The 22,152-nt window shown below is 36.4% G+C and overlaps 1 long non-coding RNA gene across 1 annotated transcript; it reads left to right on the forward strand.

Annotated features, from left to right (window-relative positions):
- The first annotated feature begins 15,627 nt into the window (after nucleotides 1-15,627).
- LOC110884022 lies at nucleotides 15,628-19,690 on the forward strand. Its single transcript, XR_002560838.2, has 4 exons — nucleotides 15,628-15,892; nucleotides 16,258-16,368; nucleotides 16,484-16,579; nucleotides 17,469-19,690. It is a non-coding gene; the product is annotated as an uncharacterized LOC110884022 (long non-coding RNA).
- The last annotated feature ends 2,462 nt before the right edge of the window (nucleotides 19,691-22,152 follow it).

The raw sequence follows: 22,152 nt of genomic DNA on the forward strand, positions 1-22,152 counted from the left end.
TCAGATGGTGGCATAATGGGTGGCGAATTCCAGAGGAACGGCTCACTAGATGGAGCGAAGGATGGCACAGCAGATGATGCAACAGGGGGAACAAAAGTATGATGAGAAATCGGAGGAACAAAAGTATCAATGAGAGGAGCAACAGCAGGTGCGTCGGCATGATCAAGGTCATGCTCAAACGCGGGGTCAGGAGCAACAACTGGCTCAGGGGCCACAACAGGCTCCGGATCATCAAACTCCATGTCAAAGTCAGCTGGATCAATAAACAAGGGATCAACGGGGGCTACAGGATCCTCCATGGGCTGATCTAAATGAATAAACTCAATGTCATGATCGGGATCAAAGCCAGGTGGGAAAATGTAACGTCCTGCTATTTCGTAACCTTCCTCATTTAGAAAGCGAGTCTGGTGTTCCTATTTTTGGTAACGTGCTTCTCTTATAATCATGTGACTTTTCAAGCTATTATAAATACGAGACTTATATTTATTCAACGCTTCATTACATATTACTTATGTTTTTCCATACTTCACATTATTTCTTACAACACAACAGTCATGTTAATTTACATACTTATTTAACGTTTAAATTCAGCTCTTATGTACTTTTTAGACCTAAGAATAATGTTAGATTACACATGAAATATCAGTGTAACACCTTACCACATTACAATTAAACATCTAGCATGTCAAAAAAAAGAAAAAATAGATAAAAGAGCATAATGAACTGCCAAGTTCCGATCGAAACTGATGTATGCATTAGTTTTTGTGCTCAAATTAATTCCCACCTAACCTTATGAGATCCCATTTAATTTTGCTGATTTGTGTTACTCAATGTAACATGAATACAATTTACTTTACCCAAAAAAAGAAATAAATAAATGTATGCCAACAGCCTTGCGGCCGAGCTCTCAACCAAACCTAAAACTTTTTTTTCTTTTATTGTCTACTACCCACCCACCTTATATTTATAATAGTTAGTGTAAGTCAACTAACTTAATATAATATAATAAGTATAATATATAACTTATGTGTTACTAAGGTAGAAAAATAAATAAAACAAACACAATATGGTAGCCAACAGGTGCGACCGGAACAGCTCATAGGGCTGTTTTTGTTGTTCTTTTTTAAGGCTAAACACCCACCTAACTATCATTAAAGACCCAACCTAACTTACCCTAGCCCTTCCCCTATAAATACACACCTTCTCCAAGCTCAAAACACTTTACAAACACTTCCAAATCTCTCTCAATCACTCAAAATCGTTGCTGCAAATCAGAGTTCGGACAGATTCATCGAGTTTTACGAAAATTGGCATAACTTCTTCATTTCTTATCCGTTTTGGTCCATTCTTTTTCCAGAACGCTTGGCTTGACCTTGGCTTCGATTATAGGGGTGTTTCACAGCAAACAAGTCCTTGGAACTCCGGCAAAAAGGCTTCAAAGTCCACTGTTTAAGTTTGTTTTCATTAATCTTTGTTTATACATGAGTTTAACTCACTCAAACCTATGTCCTTATGCTTATAACCACTCCTATGGTTAGTTAGGCTTAAAAACAAGGTTGAGACATACAACATCAGAGGTTAAACCTCAAATAAATTCTGTTTTGATTAGGTTTTTTAACCCACAAGTCATGTTCAAGCTTCAAATTTGATGTAGGAGTGATTATGGAACAACTTGGGTTTTTCCAACATAAAATCCCCACATGATTTGATGATTTCTCATAGCTTAGATTGTTTACATTATTGTACTAGTCTTAGTTCATGACCCTCCTTGTTTGTTTTTACAACAAGTGTAGTGGTGAACGCATACGAGGTGCCTAAATGGAAGCTCGTTCTTCCTACCTCCTACATGACTTCTATGACACATTTTGAGGTACCTAAATGAATATTGAAGGGGTATGGTCCCAAAAAGCCGCGCAAACCTCCGCTCAGGTTGCGCGTGAGACCATACTCCTTATTTCAGTAAACTTATTAATAAGACCCTCGCGCGGCTTACACCACGTTCTTCTGATCTATCCCGCGCGAGGCACGGCCCACAAGAGGCTCAGATATCAGCACTTAGCATGAAACGTTGGAACAAATGAGCATACTAACCCCGCGCGGGTTAGTTTGCTGTCCAACAAGAACCACACAGTAGGGAAGCGCACGGCTACCTACAGTGGTACACAAGGTACAAGTGGCAGTAAAAGGAGCCAATGAGCGTCCAGCAGGCTCTGGTCAATCGTGCGCCACGATCGCCTGACGAGAAGTACACAAGGACGTCTACGTGGCACCAATCAGAGGACGGAGACAACTGTCCCACGATCTCCACTTTTCTGCTGATGGCAGAAGGACAACAAGGCCGACAACAATGACACGTGGCTCCAATCAAGGTGCGCCAGCACCGACGAACGTCTAGAAGCCACTAAGCGGTCGACGCCAGCGAGGCAAAGAGCATATCCGTTATGTTGTCCGTTTCCGGCCCAAGGCCGATCAGCCCATAACCTCTTACACATCTCCGGCTATAAATAGAGACCTCATTCCACAGGTTAAACATCCTATTCCCTCTACTCTCACTCTTAGCACTTAGTTATTCTCAAAGCAGTCGCTTATTCTCACGCCGGAGCCTGGTTAAGAGGGAAACCCCCACATTCCCCTCTTAACGAGTAACGGTGTTCTGTTTTACAGGATCGAATCATCAAGTCGGAGCTCAAATATCTACGAGAAGATTAACCACTATGAAAGAAACATAAACCAATCTTAATTAAGTCCCTAATTAGATCAGTGTTTCTTCAAATATGTAATCTTCTATCTCATGCTTGAAATACTTGAACATTTGGACTTTTATATAACCTAAATAATATCTACGTACATTCGAACCTTTGATGTTGAATTCATATTCATTTGTCAAAGTAGTAGAACATCATCTAAGGCTAAACCTTGTTATGATTCTTATGAGTGTTCAATAATGAAATCATTATAACCCTTGTGGTTACCAAGTGTCGTACAAGTGTTATGTATTGAAGATGATTATGTTGATATAATACTTTCATGTTGTTTTATTCCGCATCTCGACTCTAAGCATACTTGAACTTTAACCCTTACACATTCAACCTACTAACCTCATTAACTTCGTCACATTGGATAATCGGAAAGCCTATGCAATATTGTGAGTATACTTGAACCCCTTTTTCGTTTACCACTTTTGGGGTGTAACATGTTATTTATAAACTTACACCCAAACTTTATCATAATACATAAATATTCCTATTACACGCATGCTTATTTATTACTTGATACTTTAAACTTGGGTTGAGGACATTATGTGTTAGACTTATCATTAACTTCGTACGAGCCAAACCATGACATATGTAGCGCTATAAGATTAACGACCCCCCCCCCGGTAGACTTGTGGTTATGTCATGAGCATATTCCGTTTCATTATTGGTTTGATATGTTTGACACATGCCAATTTTATTGTTTATCTCGTATCAAGAGCTTGCCACATGGAATTGTTTAAACTTATCTTTTGATACGTATGTACCAAACTTGTATACTCGCCTTTGCTTTTGCATTGAACTTTATTTTAAACATGTTACAGGTTGAGGATGATGATGCCATGAAATGAAGTAGCGTTGATGCCTAGATACACATATAGACGTTTAGGTTTAATCGTTGTATCAATTTTGATTATGTTGGATTGTATTTCCCTTGAACTTGATGTTATTTGATTTCCTTGTAATGTTGACAAATGAATTATGAAATGAAATCGGTTTATTAAATATTGTCACAAATAACGTTATGTTGTCTCTAGCAATCTTCACACTTCGTCTCATCCTGATGTTTCCGCCATTGGTTGGGGTGTGACAGATTGGTATCAGAGCCATAACTATAGGGAATTAGGAAAAATTGTCATGCTTTTTACCTAGTCTATAGTTCTAGAGCTTTATTCTTATGTTTTGCTTGAACCACTTGCATGATACTCTATTTACTCCTTATTTATTTTCTTTTGACCCTTAAACATATATGTCACTTTTGTGTTAATACTTGGTTCTTTATTTGTTAATACTTGTTGTATTGTTCAATTCTTTATGTGCTATTCTTGAAATTTCTTTTACGTGTTATTTTTTTTTCTTGGGAATGCTTTATGTGCTTATACTTGTTATTAATATTTCAAACATACGTCTTTTAACTCGTTTATATTAAAACTCGAAATCGCTCGTATCATACAAATGAGACGACTTCACCAAAATAGGCGTGAAACCCACAATTTGGTGAACAACTCTCAATCCATCTACTTTTCCTTTTTACATGAAATTCACCATCAAGATAGGAGTGAAATCCTCACCTTGATGGAGAAATTCAAATTTCAAATTCTAGTGGACCCTTGTCTAAGTGTTAAAATTTAAAATTTTGACCCGACGAGTACCAACCACACTTAGGATACGAAATCGTCAAGTTAGGGGTGAAACCCGCACCTTGTCGACTAGTTCCACTCCTTGATTTTCTCATAAATCCCGCCAAGTCTCAGAATTTCGATTGATTTGGGACGTGTAGTAACTGGAAGGGTAAATACCGTTAACCGACTTGTCGGCGAGAGTATTTCACCTATTAGGCCAAAGCATGCTCCTCAAATTCACAAGACTTTTCGACCACTTTGGTTAGTCAAAGTTCCGCTTTGGAACCATCCAAATCTTAATCAAACATGTGTTCTATTATTTATTTTATACGATGCAATCTTTCGAATTCGAATTTACTTTCGATATTTACTTCTCACACACACACAACATATTAAATCTTTTTCATACATTTATACATATGCATGATTTCATATAATTTAAATTCATTTTCCTTGTAACGACAAGTGGAGACATATCATCAAGATAGGAGTGACTTCCTTACCTTGACGATTAACTCCAGTCCCCTTTTTCTTAAAACGACCTCACCAACGAGTTAGGGGTGATTCCCTTACCTAGGTGATCGTTACCAAAATGTCTCTTCAAAATATCTTGTTATGCAAACCCGATCATATGTTATACCTAAATTGTTTATCATTATTCAAAATACCTACTTATACAGATTTCAAAATACATTATGCTTAACCAATGAGTACTTATATCCTCTTACTTATGCAAACTATATTCTACCTTTCAAACTAAGCTCAATCTAATTTTGATTCGATAAACTCAACGTTTCGTTTAAACAACTATACATGCATATCATCATACACGTTTTAGTCGTTGCAACGCGACAAATTCAGTTATATCATTCGTATTTACATGCTCAACCTTTTGAGCACTTTTACATGCTTACCTTTGTTATGTGTCAATAAATACTATATACGCAATCGTTAGTATTCGCACTCACACTCACACTCACACTCATAATCATAATAATATGTTTTATGCTCATACTTATAATCGTATTCATACTTATACTCATGCGTTTTATGCTTATGCTTATACTTATACTTATACGTTTCATGCTTATACGTATACTCATACTACTCATACATTCGTACCCGTACGCGAGTGGAATCCGAGGGATTTGCTTGCGTGGGTCACTTACATACTTAAGCATGGACTTGCTTATATACTATATTCTTATACGTACACGTCCTAAATTTTAAATTAAGTATACCCTGATTCATACTCAACTAGTACGAGCTATGCGGATCATGCGACGATCAATATAATCACGGGCGCACACGGGATTATAGTGATAGGCGTATGAGGACCATAGAGTGTCCTACTGTAGATGGTAAGACACGGAACGTAACATGACACGAATGACGAAACAGACGTAACGTGGTCAAAACATGGTGGATATGCCGCTGGTACTTCCTATATATAAGTGTTTTCACCATGTTACCAAACTTTCGTAAAACGTCCCATGAGAAATTCGGTGTTTTGCAGACCTTTTAGACCTAATACAAACTTTAACAACTCACAAACGCATTATATCCAATTATCCATGACGAGACCTTATTCTCAACACTCATGAGCACATTGTATCCAACCTTCATACCATTCTTGTACTCGCATTCACCTACTAGATCATTCGTTTACTCTCATACCTCTGTTGTTCCCAGTTATTCTTTGGTTTTTATACAAACCTCGTTTACAAGAAATTGGTTTAAACGCTCGAAACCTAAAATACTTTTGCTTTTAAAGCTTTCTTACAACCTACGAAGCGACCATGCTTTTCATCAAAATGCATACCATTTTATACGAAAGTTCTCTTTCTTAGATAGCATATTTTAAAATACCTCACCATTTGGATTATTTAAACTTGTTTAAGCCCACTTTGCCTATTCACGCACGTACACGTTTTCACTTATGTTTGATGCCCCAAATCATTTTAGTCAAACGAACCTTTTTTTTACCAACCTATCTTTTCGCTCCTCTAAATTTTATACTTTTCAACACGTCTCAAACTTCCAAGTCTCGATTTTAGTCAAGCATTCTTTTAGCCAAAAACGCTATTTATACAAAAAGTCTTCCTCTTGAATAAATTTCGGAACGAAATTTCCTAAAGGAGGGAGATTGTGACGCCCTGCTATTTCGTAACCTTCCTCATTTAGAAAGCGAGTCTGGTGTTCCTATTTTTGGTAACGTGCTTCTCTTATAATCATGTGACCTTTCAAGCTATTATAAATACGAGACTTATATTTATTCAACGCTTCATTACATATTACTTATGTTTTTCCATACTTCACATTATTTCTTACAACACAACAGTCATGTTAATTTACATACTTATTTAACGTTTAAATTCAGCTCTTATGTACTTTTTAGACCTAAGAATAATGTTAGATTACACATGAAATATCAGTGTAACACCTTACCACATTACAATTAAACATCTAGCATGTCAAAAAAAAAAGAAAAAATGGATAAAAGAGCATAATGAACTGCCAAGTTCCGATCGAAACTGATGTATGCATTAGTTTTTGTGCTCAAATTAATTCCCACCTAACCTTATGAGATCCCATTTAATTTTGCTGATTTGTGTTACTCAATGTAACATGAATACAATTTACTTTACCCAAAAAAAGAAATAAATAAATGTATGCCAACAGCCTTGCGGCCGAGCTCTCAACCAAACCTAAAACTTTTTTTTCTTTTATTGTCTACTACCCACCCACCTTATATTTATAATAGTTAGTGTAAGTCAACTAAATTAATATAATATAATAAGTATAATATATAACTTATGTGTTACTAAGGTAGAAAAATAAATAAAACAAACACAATATGGTAGCCAACAGGTGCGACCGGAACAGCTCATAGGGCTGTTTTTGTTGTTCTTTTTTAAGGCTAAACACCCACCTAACTATCATTAAAGACCCAACCTAACTTACCCTAACCCTTCCCCTATAAATACACACCTTCTCCAAGCTCAAAACACTTTACAAACACTTCCAAATCTCTCTCAATCACTCAAAATCGTTGCTGCAAATAAGAGTTCGGACAGATTCATCGAGTTTTACGAAAATTGGCATAACTTCTTCATTTCTTATCCGTTTTGGTCCATTCTTTTTCCAGAACGCTTGGCTTGACCTTGGCTTCGATTATAGGGGTGTTTCACAGCAAACAAGTCCTTGGAACTCCAGCAAAAAGGCTTCAAAGTCCACTGTTTAAGTTTGTTTTCATTAATCTTTGTTTATACATGAGTTTAACTCACTCAAACCTATGTCCTTATGCTTATAACCACTCCTATGGTTAGTTAGGCTTAAAAACAAGGTTGAGACATACAACATCAGAGGTTAAACCTCAAATAAATTCTGTTTTGATTAGGTTTTTTAACCCACAAGTCATGTTCAAGCTTCAAATTTGATGTAGGAGTGATTATGGAACAACTTGGGTTTTTCCAACATAAAATCCCCACATGATTTGATGATTTCTCATAGCTTAGATTGTTTACATTATTGTACTAGTCTTAGTTCATGACCCTCCTTGTTTGTTTTTACAACAAGTGTAGTGGTGAATGCATACGAGGTGCCTAAATAGAAGCTCGTTCTTCCTACCTCCTACATGACTTCTATGACACATTTTGAGTTACCTAAATGAAGATGTAATCTTCTACCTCATGCTTGAAATACTTGAACATTTGCACTTATATATAACCTAAATAATATCTATGTACATTCGAACCTTTGATGTTGAATTCATATTCATTTGTCAAAGTAGTAGAACATCATCTAAGGCTAAACCTTGTTATGATTCTTATGAGTGTTCAACTAATGAAATCATTATAACCCTTGTGGTTACCAAGTGTCGTACAAGTGTTATGTGTTGAAGATGATTATGTTGATATAATACTTTCATGTTGTTTTATTCCGCATCTCGACTCTAAGCATACTTGAACTTTAACCCTTACACATTCAACCTTCTAACCTCATTAACTTCGTCACATTGGATAATCGGAAAGCCTATGCAATATTGTGAGTATACTTGAACCCCTTTTTCGTTTACCACTTTTGGGGTGTAACATGTTATTTATAAACTTACACACAAACTTTATCATAATACATAAACATTCATATTACACGCATGCTTATTTGATTACTTGATACTTTAAACTTGGGTTGAGGACATTATGTGTTAGACTTATCATTAACTTCGTACGAGCCAAACCATGACATATGTAGCGCTATAGGATTAACGACCCGCCCGTAGACTTGTGGTTATGTCATGAGCATATTCCGTTTCATTATTGGTTTGATATGTTTGACACATGCCAATTTTATTGTTTATCTCGTATCAAGAGCTTGCCACATGGAATTGTTTAAACTTATCTTTTGATACGTATGTACCAAACTTGTATACTCGCCTTTGCTTTTGCATTGAATTTTATTTTAAACATGTTACAGGTTGAGGATGATGATGCCATGAAATGAAGTAGCGTTGATGCCTAGATACACATATAGACGTTTAGGTTTAATCGTTGTATCAATTTTGATTATGTTGGATTGTATTTCCCTTGAACTTAATGTTATTTGATTTCCTTGTAATGTTGACAAATGAATTATGAAATGAAATCGGTTTATTAAATGTTGTCACAAATAGCGTTATGTTGTCTCTAGCAATCTTCACACTTCGTCTCATCCTGATGTTTCCGCCATTGGTTGGGGTGTGACAGAAAACAGGATCCGAATCGTCATCAACATCATGATCGAACTCAAAGCTAGGGGCAGGTGCAGCGGACGATGCCATATCAGGGTCTGTGTCATGCGAATGGTGATGCACTCCCTGCGCGTGTGAAGGTGCAGATGCCACAGACTCAAAGGAGTCTGGGACAGGTGAATGGACGGTTGCCTCCTCAGCAGGAGCATCAGCAAGAAGTAGGAGATCACCAGCAGCAATATGGGCCTCGCCCTCAAAGTCATCCTCGAGTGGGTCCTCATCAAACAAGTCGACGTCGTCGTCAGCGACTACGTCGAGTGGCATATCAACAATAGGGTAAGCGGCAAGGGGCACAGGAGCAGGGATCACCGCGAGCGGCAAATCCCCAACAAGATGGCCATCAGCGGGCTCTACTACGACATCGGGCAGCGCAAAGGGCTGGAAGTCGTCATCTTCTATGCTGGTAGTATCCGAAGTATACACCCCGTGCTCTAATGAAACTATGTCGTCTGATACTATAGGCATGGGGTCTGTAGTGTCCGACTCTCCAGTACCAGATGAAGGCATGATGTCTGTAACACAAACACACATACGCACAAACAATCAATCATATATAATCAAATAAACATGTTAGTCACCAATAAGCAATCAAATAGTTCTCCTAGTCCCACTAGTCTAACCTCCCAGCCTCTCAGACTGAACCTCCTAGTCTCTCAGACTGAACTACCTAGTCCCACTAGTCTACTTCCTCAGCCTCTCAGACTAAGCCTCCTAGTCCCACTAGACCACTCCCTCAGCCTCCCAGACTGAGCCTCCTAGTCCCACTAGACCACTCCCTCAGCCTCCCAGACCGAGCCTCCTAGTCCCACTAGACTACTCCCTCAGCCTCCCAGACCGAGCCATAACTAACAAATAAAATGTGCTCAACTTTTGTTTGTAAAAATATTTTGTACTCTGGATCTAGACGTAGTGTATGCAATGTAAAAATATTTTCGTGAGAGCCCTAGTGATCATAGTCTAGACTCAAGAAGGAATCCTAGTTCGCTATGATCAAAGCTCTGATACCAAGCTGTCACACCCTGGCTTCGAGGAAGCGTGGGTTTATTTGGTGTGACTTCTTAATACCATAGCTTAATCACAACCAAGCTATATGAATTTAAAACCATGCAGATCATCCATTGATTTAAGTTTTAAAATAAAAGTACCACAACATAGTTTTAAAATGTCGACACATGCAACGGAATTACAACATAACGAAATAAAAACATTGTTCAGAAGACATAACCACAAACATAAAACAGACGCAGTTTAAGAACTGTGACTCGTCCAGGTAAAAGCCACAACCCCTAAACTTGGATGATCCCATAACTCTTACGCAGCGTGAAAACGTAGCATACCGTGCCAGATCCTTAATTCCCTGAAATACATGTAAGTTGGAAAAATCAACAAAAATGTTGAGCGAGTTCATGTGTAGTGAGTATGTAAAACCTTTGTAAGTATAAAAATTCCTGGTATGTAGCAAATAAGGAAATAAAGAGATCACCAATGGTTTGCAAGGCCATTGATATGTGTGAAGTGCAGTAGGAAGACTCAAACCTAGCAGATTTTTGCATCGGGTACCAAGTCACCCCGAGGTCCGTACTGTTGGGCCTGGGGCTGGGCTCGCTACACCCAGATAGATCTACCGCTAAAGACCCTCGGTCCTACAATGAGGATTAATGGCCTCCAGTTCCCGCCTACCCACTCACATCACATGATCTATGTAGTAACCCTCCTTACGCTAACCATACCATGTAAAAAGTCTTCGTAAACATTGTAACATGTATTTCACCCCCGCAGTTTAGAAACTGAAAACAGTTTAAGAGAAAAGGGGGACATGAACTCACTGAAGTGCGTCTCGAAATAGTATCTCCCAGTCAACCTGCTGCGTAACGACCTACACGTACTAACTTCTATTAGACAGATGGCCGTGCCTTGGCTTAAGGTTTAAGTTTTTGGGAAATAGTTAGACAACTATTTCGTATTTACACTTCGTAATTATGTATTAATTATATTCCTTCCCAAGGATGGAGGTTTTAATACATGTACGTTTTTATAATTCCATGACTTCATTATTAAGTCCCACTTAATAAAATATACTTTTATTCATTCGTCAAAAACATTCTATCTCTAAAATATAAATATTTTTCCCAAAAATATTATATTTTATTCCATTCAATTTTCCAAAATAATACCTTTGTCAAAATACGCATGTAAGAGTATTTCTCTTGAAAATACATAAGTTACATTTTAAGGTTCGTGTGGTAATAATAATACCGGTGTAACTTAAATATTTATACGTGAAGACGTTAGTATTATTTTGGAGTCGTTACTGTTCAACGTATTCCAGTAATATTATTTTTACTCTAAAAATAATATTTATGTAGTTCACAAAATAATCATAAAATTCACACAAGTGTTACTATGAAAAATATATATTCTAAATATATATTTAACAAGTTTTATTTACGAAAATCCACCCCCGACACTTGGTTATTTTGTAATAAAAATCATGGCGAATTTTATTTGGTAAAACAAGTTAAAAGAATATATTCATAACACTTGTTGCAAAAATATTTTTCAAGTGTTATATTTCTGGAAAAAATTTTCAAGTGACAGCAATAAGGTATGATGCAAGTATATGTATGTTATCAGAATTCAAGTAGCAGTTTAACTAGAATTGTAAGCAAGCATAATAATTAAGCATTAATTAAATATTAATTAATTTGTACGGATACCTGGTTTGGTGAGGGTTGTCACAGAATCACATGAAACAAACAACAATTTTTTCCTGTAAACAACTTGCCATGGCCCAAGGAAACCTATAAGTCATAGAAAATAAGGACTAGTTATCAAGATTCAAGAACATAGACAGAAACCCTAGTGAAGATTTCATCAAACTTGAAATTGGCTATTTACCTTTTTTATATTAAAAAAAACATTTACAAAATTTGCGGTTATGTAAAAGAATAATATTCATGAACCATTGTTTTCTTTAAAAAAAAAACTTTATAGTCAATACAAGCTAACAGTTTTGAATAAATGAATTACTTGTTCAAACCAATTGAAACCACCAATTCGATCAGTTTTGTTTGGCCGGTCCAGCCAACACAACCCGATCGAGCCAGACAAAACCCCTAATTCGGATCATAAAATTATTAAGGTCATAATCATAATAAAAAGGACCTGAGGAGTGCAACCAATATGTCCAATTTCTGTTTATTGTTGTTGGATCTTAAAAGCTTCTCCTCACTACCATGCTTTGTCCAGATTAACATCCATCACAGGGGAACAGCCCTACAGTAAATTTATTAAAGATCCGAACATCTAGGTTTATTCAACATAAAACATATGCACAAACATCATTCTATTCTATATGAGTTTATACATCGCATAAAAAAAGTGACCACAAATTTAAAGGTGAATCTTCATTGAGCATTAAATTGAACACCAATTTCAAGCCTCCATGCTTTGTGTAGTGGTGAATCATACAAAGAGGTTAATCCTCCATGCTTGACTTACATGATAATCTATGATGGACTTAGTTTTAGGTTAATAATATAGCTATACTATAAAACATATAAATATAAACATAACCGAATTCTTAATGTTAATCGAATCATGATTATACGTCGCGAATATAAGTTATATTCTCTTTTTTCTTTATTCCTCGTTTGTGATTCTAATGGGCACGTTAGGACCCATGAAAACACTTTAAAAACTTAGTGTCCAAACAAGTGTCTAGACGAGATATACTTTTGCATACATATACTTTTATAGTTAATTCCGTATCTAAACATTCCATAAACTCCAAACACCGAACACATTCATCCTCCTATTCTCATTAACTCGTCAATACACGGATAATCGGAAAGCTTTAGCAATAATGTGAGTATACTTGACGCCCTTTTTACCGTTTTTACACTTTTTGGGTGCAACATGTTTACATATCCAAAAACATATACATACTTTTATGCAATCATACATACAAACAATCCAATAGATGCTTACTAATATGTTATGTTTGATTCGTATTTTCTGGGTTTGTTCATTTTGTGATAAACTTGTCATTAACTTCGTACGAGCCTACCCTTAACATGTATAGCGCTATAGGAGTAACGCACCGCCCGTGAACATGAGGTTATGCTAAGGCATTCATTCATAGTTGCGTTAAACCTTGGTTTGACTTGTTTGTTCACATGCTAGTTTATACGTTAATCTTTATAACTAGGTTTGCCACATGGATTGTTCATTTTTATACTTATATGCTAGTACAAAAAACTTGTATACTTGCCAATACTTTTGTATTGAACTACACTTTAAAACATGTTGCAGGATTGTGATGATGATGATGCACGGAACTTAGTAGGATGCCTAGAAATGCATTTAAACTTTGAATACTTGTTATATTGTACTTCGTATTGTTTCAACTTGTATTTTATTTCGAACAATGTAATTGATTCTTTTAGCAATGAAATGAAATTTATTATTAAATAGTTTACAAGATGAAGATCCGAAAAGTCGGGTTGTTACAAGAAGGTTCTAGAACCTTCTAGACGCACTCGTATGATGTGGACGCCAGCTTGGAGTGTGGTGTGGTCCTTATGACATGTGTTCACTTGTGATTTGGGACCATACCTCTTCACTGGGTACTGTTGTTGTTAATTAATCTATTTTTGTTTTATTTAAGGGCATTATAGTCATTTCACACCAATTTAACTAAGAAAACTAACCCCATCCATGTCAGGGACTATCCGAGAACGAAAGTGAAGGGAAGTGTAGGGGCTATAGGTGAAAACGGAACAAACCACAAACACTATCCAGACACTTTTCTCAAGATATAATAAAATAAAATAATGCTATTTTGATCCTCGACCTAAAAACAATAAATAAACCTAAAACAACACATTGCTATTTATCAATTCAAGAAAACAAAAACAAAAACCGCTCTACGTCTCCTTGGTTATGATCGGTAAACACCAACAACAATCCATCTACTTCATCTAACTTTGAAACTCAAAGCTTCCTATATGGCTTGGTTCTTGCGATGAACAAACAAAAAGAACGTAAATCAAGAAAATAAATAGGTAGCATGAATTATGAATTTACCAAAACAAACCATATCCATTTTACACCATGCCTACTCAACAATCAATCCACATACACAATTATATTGGTTGGTTCTCACCATTTTTATATGATCTACTCTAGTAACACGCATTATATATACATTATTTTTGTAAAGGAACAAGAACTGAAATAGGGAAAATATGTTTTATTCCAATCAACAGGGCAAACTACATAAGGACAGAAGGTAGACGGACAATAAACTGCGCCGCAATCCCGTTCTGAACTGAAATTGGTTTTACGAGATTATATAGAAAGTTGGAAACTAACACTGTGTTCCAGAGACCAGAGTTTACTAATGGAAGGAAAGGAAAAGTAACAAAAAGAAAGTAAAAATATTTTGTGTTCCAGAGTTTCATTTAAGAAAGGAAAAGAAAAGAAAATAAAACATGTCGTGTTTCCGAGTTTCATTTAAGGAAGGAAATGAAAGGAAAACTAGGCTAAATTTTTTAGTTTTTTTTAAATCCTTTCTCGTCCTTTCCTTTCTCACTTTTACTTTCTTTTCTTTTCCCTCGTTAAGATCATATGTAATGGGGCTTTATAAGGGCATGAAAGATTTTGATAATGCCCTTACACCATTACTCATGGGCATTATATGGGCATGAAGAGTGAGGGACATTTCTATAATAATGCCCAAAGAGAAGAAAAATAATGGAAAGTAATAAATGAAATGGGAATTAACCATTACACCTTTTTTAAAAGGGCATTATGATGATGATGTGGTGAAAAAATCCCCTTAGACCGTGTGTAGTGGGGCGTGATTTATAAAATTTTTTCAAAAAAAACGCCCTATAACGCCCCGGTAACCACTACACCCGGCGTTACCGGGCGTTATTTTTCCAAAAAATTGAATCAGGCGTGATTATTAAAACGCCATTTTGCATTGTTGGAGCTTTGACTTATGTTTGACCCACCAATGAGAAATCACTTTGTTTTCTTTTTTTGTTTTTTTTTTTGTTTAAGGATTGAAAGGGACATTATTTGGGCATTATTCCCACTACGCCACTTTTGCTATAATGCCCCCTTGCTGACTAGGACGCCACGTGTCGGATAATGCCCCATGGTGGGGGCATTATAAGGTGTTACCACTACACATGGTCTTAGTGGGCATTAACCATTACCTATGGTCTAAGTTAACTCGGTAACAGAGCGTAAAAGACTAAAAACTATATCCTGGTCATCATCAAGAAACAATAACCCAAATTCAACGATTCCAAAAATACACAATAAAAGTAATGAACTTTGAATCTACTACTTCTAATAAAACAAAATAATTTTTAGCCACTTGTCATAATCTTAACCCATTAATTGACACTTGGCATATGATGAAACCCTATTTTTTCCAATTGACCGCCAATTCCATTGTTCCCTTACGCATCTCTTCTTTTCCTCCATCTTTCTTAACCTAATTAATATCGATACCGTTTCACAATCATCTCTTCAACTTCATACGGAAACCACAATCAATCATCAATAAGTTGATTCTACGAAACGCGAATTGGCTTCACCGTTTCCTTTCTTGATTATAAAACCCTAGATGTAAATCCAGAATCTTCATTCACGGATATAACAAGGAGGCTATACTCTCCGACGTTCATATTGTGGAAGATCTTCTTCAATCGGTTAGATGCATGTCCCTTGATCTTCTTTAATTCGTTAATAATATTATGTTTCTATTTTTTATGCTTATATGTAATGTCATGGTGTATTTCAATAGATTCTTTTGATCTCTCGGTCAAGATGTTTTCTTATTGTTCTTCTCATAAATCGTAATTTTTTTGGGAAAAATTGTTATTTCATATGATTATTTTGATTTCTCGGTCAGATTTTGTATACTTATATTTATGGTGTATTCCTGTGGTTTGATACTGGTGGGATGTCACGAAAACACAGATTAATTGTTATTTTGTTTTAGGGTTTCACAAAAAAGGAATTTATTCTAAGCATGTATGTGTTGTTAGGTATGTTAACTGATGAAAATTGACAGGTAAAATAGATATTTCTAAATGGCGAAATATGGATGCCGGATCACTACTGGGAATAACCTAAGTAATTGTGCCTTCTTCCTATACGCTTCTAAAGATTCTCGAAATCGGAGGTGATTTTTGTTTAATTTGCCTTTTTGTATTAAGCATTTTGCCACCTACTGTTTGGTCTATACTTGCTATGATCTTTTCCCGAATTCTCATGATCAACATGATTTTTCTTAGCAGGCTACATTTTGTTATTACAACCAAGAAAACTGAACTGAACACCCTGATGACTATTCCCATTGTGTTTGTGACGGCCATAGTAAGCAAGATGATGAGGTGCAAAATAATTTTGATAACGCCTTTGATTAGATTTTGACTTATGGTTTGGTTTATTCTCGATACCAAGCTTACAAGATACATTGTGTTTGTCATTCATATATTCAACTACTGCTTGCTAATTGATTACTAGCTGATTATGTCATAAATTAATTTAAAACGTTGCATATTTTGCTGATTTATTCGTTTGCAATGCTTGCTTCGCTATTTGTTTTGACATTGTTACTATTTCTATTATCTAAATCTGGACGTAAAACAATTTCTACTGTTGGTGAAATAGTTAGACCGTGGGGTATGGTGGGGCATGGGTTGGGCTTGGGTTTGGGCATTTGTTGACACGTGGAATGGGAGCCCCCCCCCCCACCACTCAAACCCACGCCCATAGGGTATGGTGGGGCTTGGGTTGGGGGCATGAGTTTGGTTTGGCCATTGAGAGCCTGCCATGTCACTTACTAGCCCGCCCCGCGCCCGGCTTCAAACCCACGCCAATGGGGCCACGCCCAAACCCACGCACCAACCCAAGCCCTCGGGGTGGTGGCTTGGGCGTTTTCAGCCAACCCCCGCCCAAACCCCCGCCCCATACCCCATGGCCTTAGAGGCCTAGACATAAAGTGCTTTACTTGAAAAATCAATTTTATATACGTGCAAATAGTTTAAAAGCAATTGTATATTATATGTAGTTTTGGAAATTATTGACTCAGAGTCGGGTTCAGGGTACATGGGACGACTAAATGAAGCGATTTGACCCATTTCATATTTAGCCAAAATTCTTAGATTTTACCCATTTGACTCATTACCTATATAATTTGGATTAATTTTAGTCAACTCTTACTTTCGAGAATATAAACTACAATTTTGTTATTTGTTTATCTGACATTTTTTATTGCAGCTCAGGAGAAGGCTACTAGACCAACTTACTGCGCGGGGTGATTTTGAAGAAGCATTTGTTAAATGTTTAGTTCAAAAAGTGAGATTTTTTAAATAAAGGTTTGGAAAGTATTTTTTAACCCGAACCTAATTTACCGGTTACTCAATCTGCCGTTTCGCCACCTCCACCTTTTTTAACAACAGTAACTCTACAAGGACAAACCCAAATTATCGCCGACCGGGCTTGTGATATTCAGTGTGAAGGAGATCTAAGCATCGAAGTTGTTAAGGAGTTGGCTTATGAGATTCTAAAGCAATTTTTTGTTGCCAAATGGCGCTCAAAGTGATCCAGATTCTACACGGTGAGTCTGAATTTATGGCGCTTGATTCGATCTCGGTTATTAGCATGTGTTTTTTTTGTTGTACTTCAATTTTACTTATCAATCTTACCATGATGGATGAGAGGGTAAATATGTAGGGGTCCATATGATAGAATGATATCAACTACCCTCACTTTGCTCATATACGTACTGTACATACACTTAAAAGGAGATTTATTACATTTATACGCATCCAATAATGTATTTAGGTTGTTATTTGTGTTAATGAAGTGGTACCCATGTAAGTGATGTGTGATAAATGCAAGACACTTATTGATGTTTCTAAACTGCTATATTTTAGTTATATGTGTGTTATTTGAGATCAGTGATTGAAATTTTGAGGTGTTTTTATCACTGGAAACTGGTTTTTCAGTTTATTTGATGAACATAACTGGACAGTTGCAGGTGACAATACGTTGCTAATATTCATTTTTAAAAGAGCAGAGACCGGATAACAAAGAATGGGGATAAAATGACAATTGTGGAGGACCCGAATCCATGGGTTGCGTCTAATTTGTCAACTATTTTTCCACCGAATTTCTATTTTTGCATCTTATAAAAAGAAAAATTACCGTTTAGGTGAGATTCAATATACGCAAGGTAACTAAAGGAAATGTAACGATAAAGTCGGGTGGATCTTGGAAGGCAACCTCGATGACTTTATTGTTTGGGTGCTATTGCGAGTGGTTCTTCAGATCTATTTATTAAAGTTATTCCCTTTCTCCTCTCACTGACATTGTATTTTTTTGTCAGCCACCTCTTATTCATCCATCTGATAACCAATTAAGCTTGGTTGATTTTGATGCATTTAAAGTTGTTCAAAAAAGAAGAACTGGTTGCTTCAGACTTATGGGTACGACAATGGTTCAGGTTATGGTATGCTGTTTATGGCCCATGATAATTTCCGATGGCTGCTGGCTAAGCATGTTTGGGGGTTCAGCCAGCGGAACTATGTGCTTCATTCTATTTGGGCCATGGGTAGCTTCGTCATTAAGGGTCGGGGTTTAAACGACCAAGTTCCGGATATTTTGTTGGCTTACATGTTAAAGCATTGCTGTTATACTGATTAAGAGGCCCTCCAAAGACTGCACATCTGTTGGTTTATAGTGTTGGGGTTCGGGTGTGGCATGTTGACAGGTTTCATAAGGCAGAAGTTAAAGTATATCTGCAGGGGTAAAACTGTAAAAACGGCAGAAGGTGTCTAGAAGACCTGCAGACTCATATGGTCAGGCTGTAATGCGGTCTGTCTTTTTATTCAGGTTCTCTCATTATGCGATACTGGTGTCCGTATGTCTGCTCTGAGTTTGGATCCCATTATATGGCTTTGGTATTGTTGTATTACGCCTGATGGTTCTGTGTTGGGTTTCCGGGGTTATATGATCTAGATGGGGTATTCTCAGATGAGCTGGTCGCTGCAGTACCGGGCCTCTAATCAGTCAGTTCAGAATTCTTTCGGGGGTACAAGAGGGGTATACAAAAGGCTTAATAGTTACTGGTGGACTATTCTGTTTTCGAAGGCCCAGTGCTGGGTTATTAAGCAACGAGTGATGGCCCAAATTATGGCCAATTGCAGCTCCTTGATGCCCAACTTTGGGTTGCTGGTTTACACATCTCGAAGGCCCAAATAGGGTATATGTTGTATTGGTGGGCCTGGCTGGTTTTCAGGCCTTATGTTCCTATGGTTTTCCCTAAGCAGCTGATTTATGGATCCACAATAGGGCGGTGTGACGTCTCTGTTATATGGCATAAAAGTTGCTAAACCATTCATGATTTTTGAACTTATTAATGGCAGTGTATATTAACACAATCACATATTTATATGCTTTTTTAAACATGATTTCGAATATAAACTTATTTACTTTATCCCATGAAGGTTATCTAAGTAAATATTAAAGAATTAAATAAGTAGTGTGAAGTTTTGCAGTATGTTGCAAGTACGTTGGGATTTGTTACTATCTAATTAACTTTATTAATAGCAATGATTAATGTGTAATAAAAAGTTCTATAACCATATTCAACATAGTACCTCATCTTAAAGGTCTCATCGAGTTTATTTTGGTGTTAAGTTTTGCACTATGCTGCAAGTAGGGCTGTTTAAAAAGCTCGCGGCTCGGAGCTCGCTCGGATTTAGCTCGGAAAAAGCTCGCTCGATTTGGCTCGGTTTAAAAGTGAGCCGAGCCGGCTCGGCTTGGTTAGAGAGTGAGCCTAGCTCGGTTCGGCTCGTAACGAGCCGAGCTGGCTCGGTTCGGCTTGCTTTGTAGCTCGGCTCGGTTTAGCTCGAATTATTTTACTTATAATAAGTTTTAATTTTATATACATTATAATATATTACAAAAAAACTGATTATTATTTACATGTATATAGGTTTGTAATTTGATATTTATGGCATATTTAAAGATTGATTACCATACTAATGAACTAATATTGTATTTTATTGAAATTAAAACTTATTTTGCGTTGTTAAACTTGATTTTGGTTTGAACTGTATTAGGTTGAACTTATTTTGAATATATTCTTTTAAATTATTGAATAATATTTTAGGCTATTAAATTTTAAGAGGTATATATTAGTTTTTTTTTTATAAAATCGAGCCAAACCAAGCCGAGCCGAGCTAGCTCGGTTTAAAACCAAGCCGAGCCCGAGCTTAGATTTTCAGCTCGGTTTTAAATCCGAGCCGAGCCGAGCCAGCTTGGTTTATAATCAAGTCGAGCCCGAGCTTGGCCTGGCTCGGCTCGGCTCATGAACAGCCCTAGCTGCAAGTAAGTTGGGATTTGTCAATATCTAATTCACTTTTGTGTTGAATACTTTGCTTGAGTGGTAGAGGCTCTTGCCTATTTAGGGGGGGTTGGGATTAGGGTTCAATTACTGTCATGGGATAAAATAAATATAATTTGGTGTAATTTAGGAGTAGAGTTATTATAACATACGACGTTAAAAAAACTCATTTTAAAGTTTGAAAACTCTTCATGAGATTGTTTTAGTCAAAAAAAAAAAAAAAATATGTCTTGTTATGTTGAATATTGAATACTAAAAAAAGTTGCATGTTCAACCAGTGTAATACAAAGTAACAAGTTTTTAGTGATGCTCTTGCTCGCAAATGGTTTTTTTGACTCCTTGATTGAAAGATGATTATTTTTGTGTGTATACTTCATTTTTTTTGTTGAACTGCTCAAAATTTTATATTGGTTATAACTTTGTGGATCATAACTATAAGGGTTAAAGGATGTGGTGGAAGGGGAAGATTTAGAGGAAGGTACTTTAGAGGAAGGTACGAAGTCACGACCCTTTCAAGTGAATGGTCCTTAATTCTCATATATCTCATACATTAATTTCTACATTTTGTTTAAATCAAGTCTCATGTAATCCTTATGTTTCCAAGTTCAAGTTCAAATGATTTAAAAGAATGTGATATGTATGTTTTTACTAAAAGAATGACTGCAATAAAAGAAATGACGGGAAGGGATGTACTTCGCAAGGATAAGACATGAACATTCGCTATTAACAACCTTACAACTGATAAATTTTATAGAGTTGATAGAGAAAGCTAATGGATTTGCTGTAGCTTTCCTAAGGTTAGTGATTTTTTATCCTTTTAAAGTTAGTGTAATAGTATTAGCTCACTTTTTATCTGAATATGCAGAACACAAGTATGAGATTGTGAAGAAGTTACAAGAGTGTTCATGTGTGGAATCGCTCACATAGGAATTGATGTAGTTTATGCTATGTAAGGAGTGCTTCTGATACCATGCTTATTGAGCCTGGGTTTAGCCTCATTTTTAGTGCAATGCTTACAAGTCGCGCAATTTTGTAGGGTTTTTTTTTTTTTTTTTTTTTTTTTGTAAATTGTGTTTGTAATAAAATTTCCTTATCTACTACTTTTAATAAAGCAAAATAAACTTATGCCACGTGGCATTGTATTGTTCCAACTTGATTGATTTTGAGCGCTAAAACTAAAAGGCTTTTCCACGCGCTTCTTTAAACCCTAATTTCATATCTTTGCATCTTGCAGGGCTCTTTATTGCCATTTCCTCTTCAATTAATCGCCAGATGTTTCATTCAATTTCAACATGTGTGAATCCTTATCCTTCTCCTCTCAATCATCTCACATATAACAAACCCTAAAACTCACCCGTTTTGGACATCGATGCGAAACCCTAATGTCGGCCAACTGAAAACATGTCTTTTTATTTTATTTTATTTAATGACATAGTTTGAACCTTAGGCTATAGAACCCGTAATTGCTTATTTCAACATCTGTCATCTTACTTGGTATATGGTTTGATTCGAAACTCAACAAACTTTAGATGCCTTACCTTAATTTTAGTT

This window comes from Helianthus annuus, chromosome 6, assembly GCF_002127325.2.
Source record: "Helianthus annuus cultivar XRQ/B chromosome 6, HanXRQr2.0-SUNRISE, whole genome shotgun sequence".
In the NCBI taxonomy this organism is placed as follows: domain Eukaryota; kingdom Viridiplantae; phylum Streptophyta; class Magnoliopsida; order Asterales; family Asteraceae; genus Helianthus; species Helianthus annuus.